Genomic DNA, 18,875 nt, shown 5'->3' on the forward strand with positions numbered 1-18,875 from the left:
AAAAATAGATTTTTTAGGTGTGTGAAGTTTGTCCTTATCATACAGCCACTCAACGCAGTGAGAGAGGTGGGGAGGAGCACCAACCATAGACTCATGTGAGTGTACGACGCAATAAGCTGGCCTTGGAGACCGCTACTTCTCTCTCTCTCTCTCTCTCTCTCTCTCTCTCTTCTCTCTCTCTCTCTCTCCTCTCTCTCCTCTCTTTCCTCCTACTCTCTCTCTCCAGCAACCCCATTCTCCCTCTCAATACAATAGGAGTAGAGTATATTTTGCGAGACATTAAGATGCTGTTGCTTATTCGTGAATCTTACAATCTCTTGTTCGACTGATGCTTTAACAACCATATTTTATGTCACTAGAAACGACATTGCAGTTGTCGATCTATATTCAGCAAAATATCAAATCTCTCTCTCTCTCTCTCTCTCTCTCTCTCTCTCATTGTTCTGTTTATCAAGTCAAAGAGCGCTGTTTTTGACACGTTGTATGCAACATGGTGTAATCCTGACAGTTCTTGGCATCTTTTTAGCATATTGCCGCCAAAACTTAGACCAAGATACTGATATTAGCACCTCAGCTAAACTGCCTTTGTTTCTGTGACACTAACGAAAAATATACCGAATTCGAAGATACGTTAATTCGTCATTTATGATAGGTATATTTGTATGAGAGAGAAAGAATATGTACGAAAGAGTGAGAAATATTGCATGCGCCTAACTACTACTAACCTTTGAAGGAGCGCGGAAAAAAACATGCAGGAAATGAGTAGTTCGATAAAGTATCCACTTTTCAGTGTGTTCGAGAAGTCTCTCTCTCTCTCTCTCTCTCTCTCTCTCTCTCTCTCTCTAACATAATCAGCTTTCGTTTAATCTCAAGTATCTGCTTTCTGTTTACCAGTGCATTAATGTTTGTATGTATGTTAATGACACTCCGTATGTATATATGTAGCCTATGTATGCATTTATGTCTGCTTGTATCTAAATAGATGCATATTGTTTGCATGTTTATATATATATATATATATATATATATATATAATATCGTATATATATATATACGTATATATATCACGATGTATATAGAGAACCATTAGTTTGTTAGATTAAATGGGAATCCATCTCGACTAAAGTAATTCATAAATGAAGTTAAGTGCGTAATAAGGCAATAATTTATTTTAGTCTGTATTATTCAGTATATTGTAGCACCATGTTCTATGTACCAACAGTTAGTTGTACTATATATATATTGTATAGTATGCTGAGGTAATCCATACAACTTACAGTATACTGTAGTACATAGGATTACTGTATTCATTTTACCGTTTTGCCTTAACCTTTTTTGGCCCCTGCACCCTTTCACCATATGTGAGAATGTCTTCTCTGACCCTTTTCTGAATTTGTCTGCCCCAAAAGGCGCATTGCAAATAATATGCAACAGAATACGAACAAACACACAAGCTGGCGGAGAGGAAGCACAGCTTGACATCTCAGTAGTGCGGACCGATGCACACTGCGTTTTGTGTGATCCTAGAGCCAGGTTGAGCCTGCCAATCTGTGGCACAATTCCCACCCCCCGCCCCTCTGAAATAACCTCCTAAGGGGGAATTCCCCCTGGTTGAGAACCACTGGTTTAGAACAAAGGAAAAAAGGTCATCGGGAAGAGAATTTCAAAGCTGTCTGCTGCACATGCGTCTATACCGTCCGACATTTTGAATGCAATCTATACGTGAGGTTTCTGTGCGTGAAGTGGCCGATGTTTTGGGAGTTGTCCCTGACTGTCACGTGACCAAATAATCTCGCAACACTGTATGGTCCGTTCACCTGGCTATTTTTTTTTTCTATCACATCACTTTCAATTCTTTTTAGGGCACAGATGTTATGCAAACAACTAACTTTAGCAGCTGCTACCTTTCTCTTTCACTTGTGTACAACAGAAACACTTCACTTCCATAAAGGGGAGTTGGTTGAACTATCCCTTCAATCATTTCGACCTTGGCTTTCAGAGACAACTGAAGATTCTTCACAATGTTGTGCACACAGCTGCCCTTTCTTGATTCAGCTCTTTTGTGACTCATCCCTCTTATGTCACCCTGCCATTATCAGCTGTTATAATTACTCTCAAACACTTGTGCAATGACACTGTTTCCACTTTCGACTGTGCTTATTACTTTGCTAATCTAAGCCTTCCTCACATTCAACTCCTCTTGCAAACCCTTTCAAACTCCTTCGCCAGTTTCTGCAGTATCTCTTCACACTCCCCAGTCACTATAGTAAATTCACATCAGCCGTGCATTTGAAGTCTAGGCCAGTCCCTTACGACGCTCCTGATTGGCTGTTGATAAGCCAATAACAAGCTGGAAACTCTCTCTCGAGAGAGAGAGTTCATATAAGCAGGATGTATGTTCCACCTCTCCTTAGGGATGCTTTTGAAAAACGTATCCCTCAGGAGAGGTGGAAAATACATCCTGCCTATGTAAACTCTTGAGAGAGACTGAGAGTTTCCAGCCCCGTGATTGGCTTATCAACAACCAGTCAGGAGCATCGTAAGCTACTGGCCTAGACATCAAGTGCATGGTTGATGTGAATCTACTATAGTACTGTATAATGTGCAAACATCAACAATTCCATACTCCATTCAAGACTTATTTTCTCTTCCCATACTAACGTTATGCCAACATCTTGCTTCTTTTTTCTGACTTTGCACATGCTCTACCCACAAGGGTATTATTAATCAGACATAGTCATAACAAACCCTCAATTCAGATCCACTTTTACACCAAACTATACTCTGTTTTTTTCCATCTGTCCATCCGCCTGTGGTGTTTGTGCATGGTAACACTGCGTCCCAGGCTTTAAATAATATCCTATTTCGAATCTTAACGGTGTAATTCGCATACAGTAAATTATTAAAACACTTTTCAGTTGCAAATGTACACCCAACTATTCTTTTATTTACCTAAAATTTACACAAAGCGTAACTATTTACAGCCTGGGACGCAGTGTTACCATGCGAAAGCACCACAGGCGGATGGACAGCTGGAAAAAAACAGAGTATAGTCACTCTCCCACTTACATATTCGAATGCATGCATTGCCTGTGTCCTATCAACTTTGATTGTTTTCAGTAAACTATCTTGTGTAACAAACACCCTTGTCATGCCTATGTATTAATTTCTTCAAATGCTTTTGCACTATGTCCATGCTTGCTTCATTCAGCATTTTTTTGAAATTACTTTAAAGCATCTCGCAGAAAGGCTTCATCACAAACACTTGATGGACTCAACTTCTTTCCCTGTCGGTTCTTGTCCGTCCATCTTATTTCCTCAGTTAAATCCTGTATTTCACCTTATATATATATATATATATATATATATATATATATATATATATATATATATATATATATGTGTGTGTGTGTGTGTGTGTGTGTTGTGTGTGTTAGAGTAAGCATTAGCTCAGAGTATAAGGATTTAATGGCTGGGAGAGAAGTGACTGGAAGTATATCTACTCATTAATTGGTTGAAGCATAATTTTATGATAGATTGGGGAGTTTGGGTTCGAAAGGAAGGGATGAGAATGTAGCTGTAAGGGGGATTAGAGCAGTGAACAAGAAGGAAAAGTTCAGAGCATGCAAGGTAAAAGTGAATGGAAAATGATCTAAGGTTAAAAGTGTGGAATTTAAATGAGTAGTGTGTAAAGCACCAGAAGTGGCTGATGAGTCAGCAGAGAATGCTTGTGCATGCAGGATGGTGGTAAGAAGGTGAGCAAGGACCCCAGGTGGAATAAGAGGTTGTAATATAAATAAGTAAATGTGGATTGAATGGTTAAGGAAGAAATGGATCTCAAAACAACAGATGCCAAAGGAGAGATGCTCTCTAAAAAAATGCAGTCTTTGGTCAATGGAGTGGTAAGTATTTTTAGGATTTGCCGATTGTGGAAAATAGAAGAAAGGCAGAACTGAATATTGCAAAAGTGGAAGGGGTTAGGGAAGGTTTGGAAGAGCCGGTGAAGGTTATGAATAAGGATGTAAGAAGAGTAATAAAAAGACACATAGCAAAACATAACAGTTAGTGGGATCATAAGTAGTTGCTGCAGCACAGTGATGAAAGTGCGATTGAGTGACTGACTAGGATGTGTAAGGTAGTTCTGGATGAGAGAAAGGTTCCGAAAAAGTTGGTGAGAGGAATAATCGTTTCTTTGCATATAGGGGTAAAAGTGATCCTGGGGTTGTATATTAAACAGATGACAGAAGTTTTGATAGAGGTTAATATTGTGGGGTTATTCAGGCAAGGGGATATATGAATCAAGCGTTTGTGTTGAAACAGTCACGTGAAAAGTTTGAAAGTAGTAGTGGAAAAAGCTGTAGGTGGCATATTTGCTCCTGATGGCAGTTTTATGATGCAAGTGAACCATTAGCTGAAGTTCGTAAAGGAATGAATAAATCATCTGGAGCAAAAATGGCTCTGAGACAAGGACGAGCCCTGTCTCAAAATCTGTTGAATGTCTTCATAGAGGACATGGAAATGAAGGCAGATGTTGTTGTAAAGTCGTGGGACACAATAGGCTGAGAATGTAGTAAGAAATGGGTGTCTGCAAATGATACAATACTTATTTGGACTAGTGAGGAGAAGCTGTAAATATTGGTGAAAGAGTTTACAAATGTTTACAATAGGGTAGAAATTGATTGTAAATGGGGAACTAGGAAGATTACATAGTGAAAGTTGATGTGGACATTGAAAGCACTGAATAAGTTAGGTCTTATAGGCATTTAGGAGTAGGTGCTTCAAATGTTTCTAGATTGAGAGAAGAGGAGAGTCACAAGACGGGCGAAGCGAGGCAGGTAGCAGGATGTGAGAGGAAACGAAGATTGCAATTTACGAAGCGACTGTTGACCTAATCTTCTTCAGAGAAGTGTGATTGTATGTGAATACAGGGAAGAAGGTGGAAGCTGTAGAGATGAATTGTTTCCTTGATGGAGGTCTGCATAGGGAGAGATAATGAGTTAGTGTAAGGGAAAGGATGCATAGGAATCTTTTGCGGTGGTATGGTCAAGTGGAAGGACTGGAAGAGGACAGGTCTGTGAAAATTGTATACAGTTTGAGGGAAGGAGAGGAAGATATAGTGAAAAGGGAGCGGATCAAAGGCGTGAAACAAGGACAGGAAATGAGGGAACCCAGAATGCAGGAAGCCAGAGAGTGCGTGTATGAAAGAGGTGCCTAGTGTACATATAGCATTATAACATTCATTATATAACATAATAAATAAAGGGGTATATGAACAAAGGTTGGAGAGCAGTCGAGGAAATACTCATTTTAATTGGGGGAGGGTAGTTTGGATCCGGAAGTGGATTAAATTATAGTTTTCGAAGAGCATAAACCCATGGGTGCATCAGTGCCAATTTTATAGGTGCAGGAGCTCTTTAGAGACTGACAAATGTCTGCCACAATTTCCCACACTGTTTTTATATATGTCGCAATTCACGTTTACATTCACGAATTATAACCATAAAATCAATATATTCATCAAACTAAAGGAAAAAACAAAGTCACGTATTTCATCCATTTAAGAAATTAAAACTACTTCGTGCTTACCGAATATCAGCAGTGAGAAGTTTCACAATAATTTCCACAAAGGGTCAGGCCTGGTGTGTTTTCGGGGATCTGAGGCAACTCTTAAGTCCTTGTGTCATCTGCCAATCTGTGGTACCTCACATGGCTCAGGAATCCACTGAACTAACCTTACCTTACCTTACAGACCTTTCAGCTCGTGCGGGTTTCCTCAGGTCCTCAGTGTGAGGCACCCCTAATGTCTACCAGAGAATTGCTAATGCATATTCCTGTATATTTTGCATCTTCCAATCTAGAGGAGGTCCAAGTAGTTTAACAAACACAAGCGCTGATACATGATATATGAGAATTCTTGAGCGTGTTGTTGTCGTTATCAAGTTCGTGTGACTGAATCCCCTCTTACACTCAGCAGTACTAACAGCAATAACTTGTGAACAGTTCAATAATGGCGGTCAGTCTCGGGGCATAGTCTCTAAATGCATTTATTACAGAGTGAGAGGAAAGTTTCAACCTCGGACATAGAGATTATTTCAGCTTCTCCATAATGAGGTGGTATTTCATCAGGCCAGTTATACTCTTTTTCAAGACCAGACATTTCATCCAGCAGTGATTGACAGTACATCCTTTGAGGTTCTGACGCTCCTGATTGGCTGTTGATAAGCCAATCACAGGGCTGGAAACTCTGTGTCTCGAGAGAGTTTACATGGGTAGGATCTATGTTTCACCTCTCCTGAGAGGTATAAATCTTTCAGGAGAGGTGGAACATACATCCTGTCTATGTGAACTCTTTCGAGAGGCTGAGGGTTTCCAGCCCTGTAATTGGCTTATCAACAGCCATTCAGGAGCGTCGTATGGGACTGGCCTAGACATAAGATGCGCGGTTGATGCGAATCTACTATAGTAAGAAACTGTTGGTAATTAACGGAGACAATGTTTTTGTTGCTTGTTATGGTAATCGCTCCAAACTTCCCCTTTTGAATTAATTGCCTTTGAAGCTTCTGAAGTTTCAGTGCCAGGTTTCGTTTTCAGTCTCTTCAGTGACCTGATTCTCCGCTACATCAGTTTGTCTGCATACACAGTTCCAGCCTCTTTACTTTTCAAACGTATAGAAATCGAAATAACTATCGAAGCTTAAAGAAAATAGCGGAACATGTTGTAGTATTTATTAACCTATTGTCATATCATACTGATATTTTCTTGCCGTCATCAACAGGTTCCCATAAGCATCCATCCTTGGGATGATATACTCTACCTTGGCACTCTAACGCACAGAGCAAAAATGAGGAATGGTTTTGAATTAAAACCAGAGACTATATATGTATATGTGTGTTTATGTGCTCATATACACGTGAGTGTATGTGTGCGTGTGCATGCGCAGAATTAATGACATTATGCCACCCAGCAAAGCTCTGGCGCAATGAAATCTGTTATTAAACCCTACCCCCCCAAACCAACAAACGAAAGCGTCAGAAAATAGCTCCCTGACGTCACAGCCTCCGACGATTTCGGGGAAGAATAATGACTTTAGAGGGGCGAGGGAAGCGAGAAAGAGAGAGGGCAACCAAGGGCAACAAAAAGCAAGGGTATTTATAGAGCATTAGCGTTAAGGGCACGGGCGATCAAGAGAAAGGGAAGTCAAGGACATTAGTCAATAGTGGATATAGGAGAAAGTTACAGGAGCCATGACGAGCGATGGAAAGGGCATCCAAGAAACCTGACAGTAAGAGGAAGACCAATAGGGACAAGGCGAATTCGAGCAAGGACGATACAGAATAAGCGCAACCATAGGCGCATACGTTGTTGTTCCAGAGACAACAAAGAGAAAGGCCGATCAAGGGCAAAGGAAAAGAACACGATAATTTATTTCACAATAAAGAATCGTCCTAATGTTCACTTGACTGAAGATGAACCTAGTACAGTTTCGAAAGCTTGTAATATCCATTAAAGACCATATACCCATGCACATGCTATATTATTGTGGACCTGCAACCAAAGAATCGTTTAATATAAGAGGGAAAAAATTGTGCCGTCCCATTTTTACCTGTAGTAGATTTTAGCCTGAAAACTAATCTATTTTAAAAATTCACATCTACCAGAACAACGTTATTTTAGTGAGGAAAGTTTTCGACATCGATGAGTGTTCCTCACAGCCGCCCTTTTCCTTCGGCAGTCCTTCCTCCGCTCTTTTTCTCTTCTCAGAAGAAGAGAGCACCGCCCTCTCCTATCAGGTAGCCCCGTACGACCCGTCAGGCCAACTCTTCTCCTATTTGTAAGGCTGGGTCACAGTTTCTTTCCCACTAACACGGAGCTCTGGAATTTCGTTTCACTGACTCTTTGAGATTCTCTATCATATAAACATCGGGTTGATTGCTCTCGAAGGGAGATGAATGACAACTCTTCCTCCCCCAATGCACGTGAAGAAAGGCAGATACCAATGGTTGCTGATAGAAAACTTATGGGTGGACCAGAAGATCTGCATCTTCTGGATATTGGACATCCAAAGTATTAGGTAAGTATTGTATTTTTTTTCAAAGTCTTATGTTCGTGAGTGACGATTGGAATTTATATTCTAGAATGCTGGGGTTATTTTGAATACGAATTTTTATTACTTGTATGTTGATGGAGTATACACACACACACACACACACACATACACACATATATATATTATATATATATATATATTATATATATATATATATATATATATATATATATCACACACACATTATGAGGATCTGCAACCCTCTTTTTAAGAATTCTTTTGTCCTCTACTCTGCCAACTATCTTCAGCGCCATCTAGGAATTGCTGCAGTCCCTACGCTCTACGTCATCTATTGACTGTTAAAGATACCAATCTTTTTAAACCTTCAGTATCATCGCCTGGGACATTCATCCATGGAATTTTGTATAGTTTCTTGCAAATTAGAAGCCTTTCTTTAAAATATATTTACTTCAGATGTAAATCGTATGTCCGGAGTTGAGTCTGGTTTACTGCTTGCTTAAGTTTGGTTATCTTTTTCATTACTACTTGTTTGGAGTTAAGTGTTGTAAATAATATGTATGTACTTTGTATATAATATTTAAGATCTTTTCCGTGCTGTACTTTCTACACCCCGATTAGTGTATTTGTTAGTAAAGTATATTACAATCTTATACTTAGTACCATCTAAATATTTAGCCGTGAAGTGTAATATGTGTGAAAATCACTGAATAGTATTTTTTATGTGCCGTTCTTGAATCCGTGATTGTGAACAAAGACATTTGCCGTTACATCTGGCATAAAGTTAAATTAAGGAAGTGATTAAAAGTAAGGAACGTCACAATATATATATATATATATATATATATATATATATATATATATATATATATATATACATATATATATATACACAGTGGTAACTCGAGATACGAAATTAATCCGTTCCGAGGCGGCCTTCGTAACATGAGTTTTTCGTATCTTGGAACATTTTACATACGTAAAATGGCTAATCCGTTCCAAGCCCTCCAAAATCACCCCAGTAAATTATATTTCCAGGCCTAAAACACATGTTCTAGGGTTACAACGCCGATCCGACGGAAGAAATATGACTCCAAAAAGGCAAAATACTGTACATACTTGAGTAATATTCAACTGCATGTAATGTTCAACCCCATTTTTACTGCATATATTAGGACTTTAGCATATGTCCCTTAGCAAAAAGCCTAGCCTATGTTAGCGGTTGCTACTGTAGCCTAGTCTATGATTCTGACATCTAAACCTAAGAGCTAAAAGCTTAGAATATGCCAATAAAATGTATAAATAATCAGTATGTACTCATTTCAAATAATTATTAATTAATCATTAACTATAATACACAAACAAACAAAAAACAAACCTTCCAATCGATTGTTTACATTCAGCTCTTACCCGTCTTACGAGTATCGAACGAGCACCAAGCAATCATTTTTCCTAGCACACAGTAAGCCATAAATTGTCATTAGTATCTCTCTTCAACTAATGAAACTACCAAACAGTATAATAACCATTCATTTCTATTCTTTATTCTATCTACTACCTAATGGAGATACCGAGTTACTGACAGCTATAATGAAACATACATATACGTAACGTAATAATAAAACAGAAGAAGAATTCTAAAAAATACGTATTTGTTGACAGTCTGATTTATTTTATATTTTATGATATCTAATTCACAATTTTTTTATTAAATGTATTTCATGTACTAATTTCAAATAATTATTAAGTAACCATTAACTATAATAAAAAAAAAGCTTCCAAACGTCTGTTTACATCCAGCACTTACGAGTATCGAACGATCGACAAGCAATCACTTTACACAGTAAGCCATAAATTTTCATTATCTCTCTTCAACTACTGAAACTACCAAACAGTATAATAACCATTCATTTCTATTCTTTATTCTATCTTTACCTAATGTTTTTTTTTTATTAAATGTATTGCATGAATAAGTTTTTCAATTTACAGCATCCTTTTACCAATAGAATACTTAAAGCAGAAGGGGTAGAGGCTGACCAATAGGAGAGCAGGACCTAATAGGGTGACTAGCATCAGGAACCAATGGGAGAGCGGGAGGATGGTGGCGAGTTTACTCAGTTGGCGGCACGGGAGTTTTAGAATTGTTCTCGGTGGTCCGGGCGAATCTCGGGACTTTACAGCAACAACCTTTCATATCTTGAAAACTTTTCGTATGTAGAGCAGTAAAATTTTTCGCATTGGCTTTCGTATCTCGAGTTTTTCGTAAGTAGAGCCTTTCGTATCTCGAGGTACTACTGTATATATATACATACATACATACTTACATACATATATATCTATTATATTTGCGAGACTGCCCCCTACATGAGCATGGCCATTCATCCTAGTCGACATAGCATTCCACATCTCTGTTTATCATCCCTTACCGCATCTGTACAAGGAGCCTATTGCCACTGGCATGTGTGGACAGCATGGCCAGTCATGCAATTAGTAGAGATGCAGCAATCCCAAATCAGTCAGAGCAGCTACTACCAGTGAGCAACATGGCATCCACACCACATATGTGAGGACCTTGAACTGTCCATAATGCCTGACTACTTATGCAAGGTGACCACTGCCACCAGCATTTGGGATGAGACACTGCCCACCCTGCATAAGCATGGCCATTCATCGTAGCCAACATAGGATTCCACATCTCTATGCTCGTCATGCCCGACTGCATCCGTGCAACAGGGAGCCTACCGCCACTGGCCTGCGCGAACAGACAATGTCTGCCCCCCAACAGCCCACCCAGCTAGAGCATGGCCAGTCATGCAAGCAGTAGAGATGCAGCAATCCCACATCAGCCAGAGCAGCTTCGCCAGTGAACGACATAGCATCCACACCACATACAGTGGAACCTCTATATACGAAAGTCCTTACGTATGAAAAATCAAGGTTACGAAAGCAAAGATGAAGATTTTTTTGCTTCTGTGTACGAAAATAATTCAGGTTGCGAAAGGGTGTATGTACTGTAAACCGAAATTGGCCTGGGCCGCTGAGAACAATTTTAAAACTCGCGCACTGCCAACTCAGTAGACTCTCCACCATCCTCTCTCTCTCCCATTGGTTCCTTTTGCTAGTCACTGCTATAAGATCCTGCTCTCCTATTGGTCAGCATCTGTCCCATCATGCACCTACGTAAAGGCGTCCCTCGACCATTTCGTCGTAGCAGCGTTATCATACACACCTGGAATTCGTTCATTCACATAGATTTCATTTGTTCACGTAAATTCGTGTTAGTGATTTTGCTTTCTTTGTAGTAAATTACTCTATCGTGTTGTGTGTGAACTTAATTAACTTACGTTATTAGCCATGGGTCCCAAGAATGTTGCTGAAGTTCATGGAAAGAAGAGGATGCTTTCTATGGAGACAAAGATGGGGATAATTAAGAAGTATGAGACTGGCATGCAGTTGAGTGTGATTGCTAAGGAATACGGCCGAAATCCATTGATGAAAAGCACCATTCTTTAGCAGAAGGAAGCCATCAAAGCAGTTACACCTTCCAAGGGCATGACTATTTGTTCCAACATGATGAGATGGAGAGGCTGCGTCTTGTATGAATTAAGGACAAATAAATCGCTGGCAATACGATAACCGAGACGGCAATCTGCCAGAAGGCCAGTGCTATTTTCGGTGATCTGAGTGCCCAGGTCGAAGACAACGCGGGAGATGAGACATTGGAGACAACCCCAGACTTCAAGGCTTCTTGGGGTTGGTTTGATAAATTTCGTAAATGGACTGGCATTCATTCGGTGGTGCGGCATGGGGAGGCTGCCAGCTCGGACACGAAAGTGGCCGAAGCCTTTGTTAAGGCGTTTGACGAGATGACAATCAAGGAAGATTACAGTTCTCAGCAAGTCTTCAACTGTGATGAGACTGGCCTGTTTGGAAAAAAATGCCTCGCCGGATGTACATCACGGAGGAAAAGAAGCTATCGGGGCATAAGCCTATGAAAGACAGGCTTACGCTTGCACTTTGTTCCAATGGCAGTGGGGATTGTAAGGTGAAACCCCTACTTGTGTATCATTCTGAGACTCCTCGAGCCTTCAAGGTCCATAAAGTGATAAAGGAGAAGCTTTTGGTGATGTGGAGGGCTAAGCGAAAGCCTGGGTAATGAGACTTTTGTTCACAGAGTGAAGAAATTCTTGGAAGAGAAGCGCCTCCCTCTGAAATGTCTGCTGTTGTTGGACAATGCCCCTGCTCACCCTCCTGGCCCCGAGGAAGATATCCTAGCGGAGTATTCTTTCATCAAGGTTCTTTATCTTCCGCCTAACACCACCCCTTTCCTCCAGCCCATGGACCAGCAAGTGATATCGAACTTCAAGAAGCTGTATACAAAACATCTTTTCAAGAGATGTTTTGACATCACCATCACCGATACCACGAACCTCACCTTGCGTGAATTTTGGAAGGAGCATTTCGATATTGTCATGTGTATCCGACTCATCGATCAAGCTTGGCAGGAGATTTCGAGGCAAACCTTAAATTCTTCGCGGAGGAAACTCTGGTCTGATGCCGTATCCACCCGAGACTTCGAGGGATTCGACGTGGGTGAAGCTGATGCAGATTCAGAAACAGTTTACGATCCTGAAACTTTTGCAACCAGATCTTGACCAGATTGTTGCACTCGGCAAGTCCATGGGCCTGGTCATCGACGAGGACAACATCAATGACCTTCTCCAGGAGCACCAAGAGGAGCTTACAACGGATGACCTGAAGGAGTTGGAGGGCATGCAACATAACGTCGTTCAAGAAGAGTTCTCTATCAGTGGCAAGAAGAAGGAAGAGGACCCTATGACAATGGTAGAAATTAAGGATGTTCTAGCTGCTTTTCATAAAGTGCAATCATTTGTAGAAAGGAGACACCCCGAAAAGGCTTACACAGGTCGTATGCTTGCACAGTTCGATGACGTTTGCTTAAGTCGTTTCAGGAACACTTTGAAAAGCAGGCAGAAGCAATCTTCCTTGGATAGTTATTTTCTAAAGAGGCCTTTAGTAGTAAGCAAACAGGAAGGTCCAAGTGATACAAAAAAACAGAAAATTGGAAGTGGTGAAGAAATCTGAAATTTGTTAAAAAAAACGTAAAGTAAAAAGTAAAAAAAAATGTAAAAAAAATAAAAAAATAAAAAAAACAAAAAATCAGAAAAAGGCAAAAAAAAAAAAAAGAAATTTAATTTTAGTTTTTTTTGTAAAGTTAGTGTTAATGTTTTCTGCCATTAATGTGTTTCGTAAAGTTAAGTGTTAATGTTTTCTGCCATTTGTCCTCCTCCTCTGTCGCCACTTTCGGACATCGCCTCACTAAGGTTCCACATTTTACTACATATGTACGTACATGTGCGTACAGTATTTCTTGTACCCTGTACACTAATACACTTTATTTACAGGTCAATCCCAGTTAGGTTAGGTATTGAATGGTCCAAACTGTTGTATTTCATTGTTTATTAGTCAATTTAGCTTTATTATAAAATTTACTGTTGTTTTTGTAGGGCTTGGAATGAATTAGGCAATTTACATGTAAAACTTAGTTCTAGATACGAAAAATTCAGGTTACAAAGGCCGCTTCGGAACAGATTAATTTCGTAACCTGAGGCACTACTGTATTTGAGGACCTTGGACTGCCCATAATTCCTGACTGCACTCATGCAAGGTGACCACTGCCACAAGCATTTGGGATGAGACACTGCCCACCCTGCATGAGCACAGCCATTCATCGTAGCCGACATAGGATTCCACACCTCTATGCTCGCCATGCCTGAACACATCTGCGCAACAGGGAGCTTACCGCCACCGGTCTGTGTGGACAGACAATGTCTGCCCCCAACAGCCCACCCTGCCGGGGCATGACCAGTCATGCAAGCAGTGGAGATAGCAATCCCAAATCAACCAGAGCAGCTACACCAGTGAGCGACATGGCATCCACACCACATATTTGAAGACCTTGGACAGCCCATAATGCCTGACTGCACTCATGCAAGGTGACCACTGCCACAAGTATTTGGGATGAGACACTGCCCACCCTGCATGGGCATGGCCATTCATCGTAGCCAACATAGGATTCCACATCGCTATGCTCGTCATGCCCGACCGCATCCATGCAACAGGGAGCCTACCGCCACTGGCCTGTATGGAAAGAGAATGTCTGCCCCCAACAGCCCACCCTGCAGGAGCATGGCTAGTCATGCAAGCAGTAGAGACGCAGCTATCCCAAATCAACCAGAGCAGCTACGCCAGTGAGATACATGGCATCCATACCAAATGTTCCAGGTCCTTGGGCTGTAGCCTCAGGTTTTGACGAGACTTCACTTGGCCCAGTCGTTCGTCCTCTGTACTGCATCTTGGATCTTTTTATCCTTTGCTGCAGTTCATCTTCTTAGGAAGTGAAGCTCTCTTTCCTCTCTCTTCCAGAAAAGTTTTGTCTCCGGTCCTAACATCTGGTATTTGTGGATGCATCTCGTCTTTCCTCTCCTCCACGCTCTCTTACTCACCATTTCTCATATCAAACCAAATACTTTGAGAGGCTTCAGACGTACTGTACTTCAGATACTATAGGCAACTATCTTTAGCTGCAGAGTATGACGCATAGGCGCTTGTCCTCGTGTGTGTGTGTGTTTGTATATACATTCATGTGAGTTGAGTGTATACATACATGCACGTACACACAGATATATATATATATATATATATATATATATATATATATATATATATATATATATATATATATATATATATATGAACGGAGAAAGCAGACGAATCTGCCAAAGTGATAAAATGCTCCTGCTCCCTGTGCACTATATATATATATATATATATATATATTATATATATATATATATATATATATATATATATATATATATATATATATATATATAATATTATATATATACAGAGAGAGAGAGAGAGAGTTTACTTCTAAAAATTATTTTAAACAGCCAAAAAAGACACATTTAAATTTTTATTTAATAAAAGATTGTATATTAAGTTTTCGCAAGACTCCTAAGTTAATGACGTAAGCCTTAAAGAATTAAATTTACGACGAATTATAACGGCAAAGGTAAAATAACAGGTACACGGAGATGAAATAAGTGTCATTTGATCACTGAAGACAGTCAGGCTAAATGGCGAACTTGATGAACTGGACGAAAAAGTTTTATTTTTGGACAGTTTTGATTTAATAGAGTGAGGCATTTGGTAGCTTTGAGAGATAGATCAAGCTTCCTCGAATGATAAATCAAAAGCTATATATATTTTAGGGACATGTTCTGTCCAAGCAGAATATTATTAAAGAAGTTGAAAATAAATTATATAAAAATGCCTTGTTAAACATTAGTCTCTGTCATATCATCGTCTTTTCAGTCTCCCCTGAGGGTTATGTCACAGTTGTGTAAAATGCATTTAGATTTTGCTAGCAACTTAAATAAAAGATATTGACTTGAGAAAAAAACAGTTGGTGAAAATATATTAAGAAACGGTCGTTTTATTCTGCATACAGCAGTCTATTAAATGGAAATGGCCGAAGTCTAAGGAGATCTAAGTGTTTAAAAATGAACCCATTGTGGAAGAGGAACTTGAACATGAATTAGCAGCGGATTTGTTTTAACTGGGAATTTGCTGTGTATGTGTGTTTCTGTGGATATATATATATATATATATATATATATATATATATATATATATAGTATGTATATATATATATATATATATATATGTATATATACATATACATATTGGATGTGAATATTGTTTTATTTCGGGAAATCATTATTAGTAGGGAAAATGTTGCTTATTTAATGATTATTACAACAACAACTACTACTACTATCGTGTCTGTATATGCATATATCTCTATCTAATATCTATATCTCTATCTATCCTATATATATATATCTATATATATATATAATATCCATATTATTATATTTAGTAATAATATACATATATAATATATATACATTTTGATGTAGATGTATCCTATGGGTTTTCTTTTGGACGACCCGATACAAGTATACAACTACCCCGAGCGAATTATTTTCCTTCTCATAAATTTTGCTATTCATTTGAATTATGGGAAGATGAAGTCTAATCACATATGATGCACAAAGACACTTATTTTTTAAAATCACATTATTTTTTTCATGAACACGAGTTTCATTAAGGTCTATGAAAATAATACGAAAGGTCAAAATATGTACTCAGGGTATCCCAAAACAGTTTTTTTTTTTTGCTTGTAGTTTCGTAGACGGGCGATCAACTTGTTTTTCACTCAACGAGCATAAGGCTGATACTGACGCCTAATCGTGTGAAGAAGAAGAACCTCGGCTCCAACTATTTCTTTATGATGATTGACAGTGTATCAACCTACCCCTGTATGCAACTAGCCCCGGTCTCCCCTCTGGACTAAGGAACCAAAGACCAATGTGTCGGGGTTGAGGGGGGATATGGACCGCAAATTATAACCGAGAGAAAGGTAAATTTATTTATTTATTTATTTATTTTTACTAAATGGGGAGTGTAGAACATAATAAAGTCCCCACGAATGGAAAACTTCCATTGCATGAGCCACTTCTGTAAGCTCTTTTCGTGTTACTTAGATAATATGAGGGACCTCCAGTCCCGGAAATGCCGATAATTCGTCAACCCATGCACCTCGTTTTCCGCTACTTCCACCCATGACGTCAGACTAAAATGCCCTTTCACCCAACTCATGCTAAGGTCACACATTCACGTATCAACGCACGCACGGCCACGCATGAGCGGATTGGTAGTTGGCAACAGTTCACGTCAGTAAACCGTAATGTAACGTAAAACACACGTAAAATCGTAAAACGTACGGCGACGTGTCGTCCGGGTGCTAAGCTCCGCCCACTAGGGCGCCGTAGCCCACTCCAGTTTTGAAATGTTCAAAAACAAGTCGTGGGTGGTCACGCCAAATGTCTCCTGACGTAGCTCCAGGCATTGCACGTGGGACCCACGGTGACTGCTGCGGGGTACGCGCTAGGGTCCCACCTGCATTGTTCGCCGTCGTTGTTTTCTTTCCGCCGCGAAGCACGGGGGCCTCCTAATTGCGGGCTGCAGCCTACGGCGAAACCGATTCACACATTTTTACAACCCTGTACGACATGGCAACGTTGTAGCGTGGTATAAAAGGTCAGGTCGGCGCCCTCGGGTCATCTGTGGAAAATCAACTTGAAAATATGGCCACAGGATTATCCCAAGACCTGACGGTCTCAGTTATTTCTTTCATTGACAATGGCGGATTTTGGAATAATCCTTTAGCACTGGCTTCCTAATACGATTTCCAGTTTCTCCTGACTTTTGACCGCTATCATCAATCAAACAATGAATTGGATCTGTCCAGAGGGATACAGGGTAATCCCAGGCTCTCCCTTCCCCAAGGTAGTATTCCAGCGTTCCGGTACACAAATCTCAACCAGAAATCAACAACCGGGTCATTTTCGTCAACAGGATTCCGGCATCTACCGCCTATACGTCGTCTGTCACACCTGCTCCAGTAAGAAATTAATTTATGATTAGCAACGCAGGAACAGTAGAGGAGTTGGGGCCTGGTGTTATTGGTAAGGTTTCCTTTAGGCCATGAATAATCCCGGGTTGGACGAGTACTTATATGGACCCATGCAGTGCGAACCATTTGTGTGGGAGCAGGACTATGGCTTCATAGCCCAGGGGCTGTTTCTCTGTGTCTCAGGTGGCTGATCACGATTCAAAATATGGAGACAAGGTTTCAATAAAAGGCGAGTGGGAAATGGATAACGAATATAAAAATACTGGGGAAATTTCTGACGAAGACAATTGTTAGGATGTCTAGTAGTCCTTTGAAATAACCTTTACTGCTTAGGCCAAAAATAACAAAAGACTTCACTTGTAGACAGCAAACGTATAGTATAATCTGCTAGAATAACTTTCACACACACACACACACACACGAACACTTTCCCGGTAACACGGTATTCTCAGATTATGGAAGTGTCGAAGATATTTATTTCTTCTGAATAGCAGTCTTACAATAATGGTGTAACAAATAATGTAAATATCTAAGAGGAATTCCTATATACATCTAAAAAAATATTATCTTGAATAGGTAGAATTCCTATTTATTTTTAAGAATGTTTTTGATAAGTTATTAGATGTTATTCTATATCGCTTAAATATAAATCGCCCATAGTCAACAGTTTTATAAGTCTAAGTGTATGTCTGAATGGTAAAATCGAAGCAAGAAACAATTCTAGTGCTAATCTTATATAAGAGCTCCCAAAGCGTTCATAAATCATAATTCCTAAACTACGTCTTGTATTCCTTGTTCGACTGGTTACTTGTATTGCTATAAATATCATTCAGAAATGGGGTTAATATATAATCAGTGATGTGCTCATTTACAACCATTATTCTAATTGCGTCTACTGAAATGTTTTTTTTATTGTACAATTAGAAAGTGTATCTTGGTATCTTCTCCTCTCTCTCTTCTCTCTCTCTCTCTCTCTCTCTCATCCCCCCCCCCCCCCATCAGTCTCTCTCTCTCTCTCTCTCAATGATAATAAATCTCGATTTTGTGTGCATATAATTTTTCAACTGTAATATTCAGCTGTGTTGTAGATGTCTTTCGCGGATTCAAACAGAATAAAAATAAAAATAATTAAAAACTGTAGTAATGTGCTCATACCCCTGGCAACAGCACAGCCCCACAACGGTGGGCGTGGTCTTGACGTGAAGTTGATCGGCGTAAGTTCCAGGTAGACGTCCGACCTTG

General features: G+C 39.7%; 1 protein-coding gene across 2 annotated transcripts in view; it reads right to left on the reverse strand.

The window, feature by feature from the left end:
* LOC135200157 (VIP36-like protein) overlaps positions 1-18,875 on the reverse strand; it is a 139,880-nt gene that overhangs the window by 109,922 nt on the left and 11,083 nt on the right. The window contains exon 1 of one of the 2 annotated variants that reach the window (XM_064228510.1): positions 5,587-5,611. The exons of the other annotated variant lie outside the window; for it this stretch is intronic. The gene's annotated coding sequence lies outside the window, so the exon portion shown is untranslated. Of the gene's footprint in view, positions 1-5,586; positions 5,612-18,875 lie in introns of those variants that run through there. 2 annotated transcript variants of the gene reach the window in all.

This window comes from Macrobrachium nipponense, chromosome 26 (genome assembly GCF_015104395.2).
Source record: "Macrobrachium nipponense isolate FS-2020 chromosome 26, ASM1510439v2, whole genome shotgun sequence".
Classification (NCBI taxonomy): domain Eukaryota; kingdom Metazoa; phylum Arthropoda; class Malacostraca; order Decapoda; family Palaemonidae; genus Macrobrachium; species Macrobrachium nipponense.